The 6,449-nt window shown below is 38.9% G+C and overlaps 1 non-coding gene across 1 annotated transcript; it reads left to right on the top strand.

Annotated features, from left to right (window-relative positions):
* On the top strand, positions 1-72 carry TRNAS-GGA (transfer RNA serine (anticodon GGA)). Its single transcript has one exon. It is a non-coding gene; the product is annotated as a tRNA-Ser (tRNA).
* Positions 73-6,449: the final 6,377 nt, after the last annotated feature.

The raw sequence follows: 6,449 nt of genomic DNA, 5'->3' as shown, positions 1-6,449 counted from the left end.
TCCCTGGTGGCTCAGAGGTTAAAGCATCTGCCTGGAATGCTGGAGACCCAGGTTCGATCCCTGGGTCGGGAAGATCCCATGGAGAAGGAAATGGCAACCCACTCCAGTACTCTCGCCTGGAGAATCCCATGGAGGGAGGAGCCTCGTAGGCTACAGTCCATGGGGTCGCGAAGAGTCGGACACAACTGAGCGACTTCACTCACTCACTTCATATATATATATATATATATATATATATATATAATCTATCTATCTATCTATCTATCTATCTATCTATCTATCTATCTATCTATCTATCTATCTATATGTGTGTGTGTGTGTGTATTCTGAAAAAGATGGAATACCAGACCACCTGACCTGCCTCTTGAGAAATCTGTATGCAGGTCAGGAAGCAACAGTTAGAACTGGACATGGAACAGACTGGTTCCAAATAGGAAAAGGAGTACGTCAAGGCTGTATATTGTCACCCTGCGTATTTATCTTATATGCAGAGGACATCATGAGAAACGCTGGACTGGAAGAAGCACAAGCTGGAATCGAGATTGCCAGGAGAAATATCAATAACCTTAGATATGCAGATGACACCACCCTTATGGCAGAAAGTGAAAAGGAACTAAAAAGCCTCTTGATGAAAGTGAAAGAGAAGAGTGAAAAAGTTGGCTTAAAGCTCAACATTCAGAAAACAAAGATCATGGCATCTGGTCCCATTTCTTCATGGGAAATAGATGGGGAAACAGTGGAAACAGTGTCAGACTTTATTTTGGGGGGCTCCAAAATCACTGCAGATGGTGATTGCAACCATGAAATTAAAAGATGCTTACTCCTTGGAAGGAAAGTTATGACCAACCTAGACAGCATATTGAAAAACAGAGATATTACTTTGCCAACAAATGTCCGTCTAGTCAAGACCATGGTTTTTCCAGTGGTCGTGTATGGATGTAAGAGTTGGACTGTGAATAAAGCTGAGCACCGAAGAATTGATGCTTTTGAACTGTGGTGTTAGAGAAGACTCTTGAGAGCCCCTTGGACTGCAAGGAGATCCAACCAGTCCATCCTAAAGGAGATCAGTCCTGGGTGTACTTTGGAAGGACTGATGCTGAAGCTGAAACTCCAATACTTTGGCCACTTCATGCCAAGAGTTGACTCATTGGAGAAGACTCTGATGCTGGAAGGGATTGGGGGCAGAAGGAGAAGGGGACGACAGAGGATGAGATGGCTGGATGGCATCACCGACTTGATGGACATGAGTTTGAGTGAACTCCGGGAGTTGGTGATAGACAGGGAGGCCTGGTGTGGTGCAATTCATGGGGTTGCAAAGAGTCAAGACACGACTGAGCGACTGAACTGAACTGAACTGATATATGTATATGTATATACATATACATTTATATTATATATGTAATATACATGTATATATACATGTATATATGTGTGTGCATACATATATGTACATATGCATCTACACATGCATACATATACGTGTATATGTGTATATATACATATGTATATACATATATAATATATATGTGTGTTTGTGTAGTATATACACATACACAAAACAAGGAAATGAAATGGTTTTGAGAGTCAGTTTACACAAATCCAGAGTCCATAGAGAAGGCAGTAAGAAATGTAAGAATACAAAAGTCTAGGATTCAAAAGACAATGCCCAAAGCTGTTGTCCATAGGTAGAGTTTCTTTCTCCAGGGAATGTCTAAACCTTCTTTTAAGACCTTCCAATTGATTATCAGGCCCACTAGGATAACCTCCCTAATGACTGATGAGGGACTTAATATCTGAAAAAAATTCTTTTCACAGGAGAAGCTACAATGATGTTTTATTAAGTAATTAAGAGGTGTATATTTGCTAGACTAGCTCATGCTTTCCTTCCCTCTTTCCAACTCTTATGAAAGCATAACTCTTATAGCCTACTTATTCATAAACACATTGCAAAGGAAATTCTAAGGACTGTAATTTAGCCTCGCCAAGTTGACATACCACAAAGCCATCACACATGTGATGTCCTTTCACTAGATTTCATCTCTGAGCTATATATACAAAAGGATTAATCATAAAATCAGTATAAACTCAAAAGTTTATAGCATTAGTTCAGTTCAATCGCTCAGTCATGTCTGACTCTTTGCAACCCCATGAATTGCAGCACGCCAGGCCTCCCTGTCCATCACCAACTCCCAGAGTTCACTCAAGCTCATGTCCATCAAGTCAGTGATGCCATCTAGCCATCTCATCCTCTGTCGTCCCCTTCTCCTCCTGCCTCCAGTCCCTCCCAGCATCAGAGTCTTTTCCCATGAGTCAACTCTTGGCATGAGGTGGCCAAAGTATTGTAGCTTCAACATCAGTCCTTCTAATGAACACCCAGGACTGATCTCTTTCAGAGTGGACTGGTTGGATCTCCTTGCAGTCCAAGGGACTCTCAAGAGTCTTCTCCAACACCACAGTTCAAAAGCATCAATTCTTTGGTGCTCAGCTTTCTTCACAGTCCAACTCTCACATCCATACATGACCACTGGAAAAACCATAGCCTTGACTAGACGGACCTTTGTTGGCAAAGTAATGTCTCTGCTTTTTAATATACTGTCTAGGTTGGTCATAACTTTCCTTCTAAGGAGTAAACGTCTTTTAATTAGCATAACCTTTAATAATAATTCTGTAATACCATAAAAGTTTTAAAATGTTCTACATAGGTAGTCTGGTTAGCTATTGCTGAATAACAAACTACCCTAAATTTAATAGTGTAAGAAAACAATCATTTTATTATATCTCATATTTTTGTGGATCAGGGGCTCAGACAGCACTCAGTGGGACGATTCTGTGTTCCCTGTAGCTTCAACAGAGGTCACTTGGCAATATTCAGCAGGCAGCAGACTGGTCTGGAGGGCTCAAGACGGCTCCACTCATATGGCTGGTTTCCCTCGGAGAGGTAGATTAAAATTTAGGCTCAGCTGAAGTGATCAAAAGGAGCACTTCCATGTGGTCTGACAAGGCAGTCTCACAGTGATCAGGCCTCTTGCATGGTAGCTCAGGACTCCCAAAGGGAATGTTCATGAAACCCAGGCAGAAAAAGCAGAGTTGCAGATCACCAGCCTCAGCAGTCCAGCTGCTTCCTACTGATCAAGAATGTCACTAAGACCAGTTCAGATCAAGAAAAGGGAAATCTGATTCTAAGAGACCAAGTAATCCATCACTCTAGGAAATCTTTGTGGTGGTGGTTTAGTTCCTAAGTTGTGTCTGACTCTTGCAACCCCATGGACTGTAGCCCACCAGGCTCTTCTGTCTGTGAGGTTCTCCAGGCAAGAATACTAGAGTGGGTTAGCATTTCCTTCTCCAGGGGATCTTCCTGACCCAGGAATCAAACCCTGGTCTCCTGCATTTCAAGCAGATTCCTTAGCAACTGAGCTACAAGGGAAGCCTAGGAAATCTTTGTAGGGGTTAATAAATGTAAAAATGTAACCGGTGGTAAGAGGATTAAAAACTGAAAAATGTATCAACTGTGTAGCCAGTCTTGATTACCTCAGCCAGGAAAGTATCAAGGAGCTTAATACTTAATAAATAAATAATATTATCCTCAACATGTTACATATGTATCAACATATATGGTATGTATCAGTGCCTCTCATGCTTTAATATCCATGTTAATTACCTAGGGAAAGTGAAAGTCCAAGTCACTCAGTCGGGTCCAGCTCTTTGCGACCCCATGGACTATACAGACCATAGAGTTCTCTGGGCCAGAATACTGGAGTGGGTAGCCTTTCCCTTTTCCAGGGGATCTTCCTAGAGATCTTGTTAAAATGTGGATCTAAGATAGGACCTGGAATTCTGCATTTCTAATAAGACCTCATGTGATAGCAGTGCTTCTAGTCAGATGAACAAAGTAATGGATTTCATGGGTCAAGAGACTTTCTGCAAAGGGCTATATAGTAAATATTTTGTGGCTTTCAAAGAGTATTTGTCACATATTTTAAAAAATCTGACCACAGATACGTCACTGGTATTCAAATTTGGCTGCATAATAGAATCATTTGGGAAATTCTTAAAAGTACTGATGCCTAGGTCCTACCCCAAATACTCTAACTGGTATAGGGATAAGGATCCTTAAAATTTCTCTAGATTAACTCTAGGGCTTCCCTGTTGGCTCAGTGGTAAAGAATCCACCTACCAGTACAGGAGACATGGTTCAATCCTTAAGAAGATCCCCTGGAGAAGAAAATGACAACCTACTCCAATATTCTTGCCTGGGAAATCCCATGGTCAGAGGAACCTGCTGAGTTACTATTCATGGGGTAGCAAAAGAGTCGGACACGACTTAGCAACTAAACAACAGGTTAAATCTACTATGTGGTAAAGTTTGAAAACTAATGATCTAGATCACTTCCTATTTCTACCTACTTGTATCTTTTGGGCCATTAAATCTCCTTCTGTATTAATTCACTCATTCAGATGTAAATCTTCTTCAATACATCTGAGTGAGTGAATTAATACAGATCTCTCTTCACTTGAATAGGACACAGACAATCTAATTAAAAAATAACAACCCAAAATCGATGCTGTCATCAGCACACCCCTGCTCCCACTAGGAAGACTATCCCCAATGGACTTCATGTTATTAATAGTAAAATAAAATGAAGTTGGATGCCAAATTTAGAAATGATAGAAAGTGATGAATAAGTAGGTTGCTGGGGCAAAAAAAAAAAAAAAGTGAAGCACAGAAAACTTCAAATAAGTATAGTGGTAAATTGCAAGTCTAGTAAAAGTAGAAATTACCATAAAGCTCACAGGATAATTAAGAAAAAACTATAAGAGGCTTCACCTAGACTAGCATTTTGCTTAAAAACTAAAGAGTTATGAACATGCCAATCTGTAAGTGGCATGAGAAGTTTACTTAAAATGTTCTCTTAAATATTTTTAACTCTCATACTTTTATACTATGTATCTCTGTATTTTACAGGGTTTCCAAAGAAAGCTATGAATTCTTACTCACTTCTGTCTGAATTAATATGCTTTTTAAATAGGTGGATACTTTTGAAAGCATTATAACTGCTACCTTTCTAAGCAAATAACTTTAACTGTGAAATTCCTATTTTAGTCATGCAACTTGGGAAATCACTTTACATCTGCCATCTTTCCTAAGCAAATTTTTATATAACATTTTAATGTATTTGTTGATAGTTAAGTTAATAAATTATTAAAACAGTAAGTTATTCTATGCCCAAGTAATATTCCACTTTTCATTACATACTATCTTTTCTCTTTAACCTTCCTGAAGTTTTTGTTTCAGCTCTTCCCTGTGAATTGGCTCCCTTAGTTTTAACCTCCTGGACTGCATTTCTCTCTGCTTCTAAATCTTCCATATAAAATAGTACATCTTCATACAGTAAAATGCAACTGTAAGACGTAGTTAATACAATCTCCTCATTCATTCATGCATTCAACAAACAAAAATAAACATTCACTTACTCTACTAATGATGCTCAATTCAAGTTCTGACCATGATCTGAACTTCACTTAAATACTGATCACATAGTCTAAGGATTTCAGAGTATATTTCTTGTTACCTGGAGATCTATATTTGCTGTTTAGTCACTCAGTCATGTCTGACTCCTTGTGACCCCATGGACTGTAGCCCACCAGGCTCCTCTGTCCTTAGAATTTTCCAGGCAAGAATACTGGAGTGGGTTGCCATTTCCTTCTCCAGGTGATCTTCCTGACCCAGGGATCAAACCCCCACCTCCTACACTGGCAGGTGGATTCTTTACCTCTGACACCTCCTTTTAATTTAAAGAGTTCAGAAATGTATGTGGTATCTCACTATTCAAGTGAAAGTTACGTCTGTTGCAAGCAAAATTTTCTATGCCTGTCTGCTTTGTGTTATGGACTCAAGAGATAATCAGTATACATGTATATCAGTATGTCCACTTCTCCTTATGACTAACAGCTAAAAGAGAGAGGGAAATGAAAATTACACCATCTCAGTTCCTTGTACCAGATAAACTTCCAGTTATATTAACTATGTTCATGGTTCATGGTTACTGCTATTCACTGCTTCTAACCTAGATACTAATTGTGTTTTTCCTTGTACAACTTAGGGAAAGGCACATATGACCTCCCTTGGGAAAAATGTCTCTTATCCTAGTTATGATCTGTACATCTTGTGGCTGAGAAAGGGCAGGAGGTGCATTTGCAAAAATTATAAACTTTAAACTATCAAAGGTGGAGGTACATTTAGGAAGATGATTGTTTTATCAGCTAATCAGTTATAAACCCACTATAAATTTGACCCAATCTGGTTTTAAATATTTCAGAATAAATTTTTATCACAGTTTACTGATAAATTCTGCAATATTCCATCTCATTTATTTCTAGAAAGGAAAAAAATTAATTAAAATTGTGACAGTTAAGCAAACCATACACAAAATCTACATGGCCTATTTCAT

The sequence above is a fragment of the Capricornis sumatraensis genome, chromosome 18, assembly GCF_032405125.1.
Source record: "Capricornis sumatraensis isolate serow.1 chromosome 18, serow.2, whole genome shotgun sequence".
Lineage (NCBI taxonomy): Eukaryota > Metazoa > Chordata > Mammalia > Artiodactyla > Bovidae > Capricornis > Capricornis sumatraensis.
The sequence above is the reverse complement of the archived record's forward strand: the minus strand, read 5'-3'. Positions and strand labels throughout refer to the sequence as shown.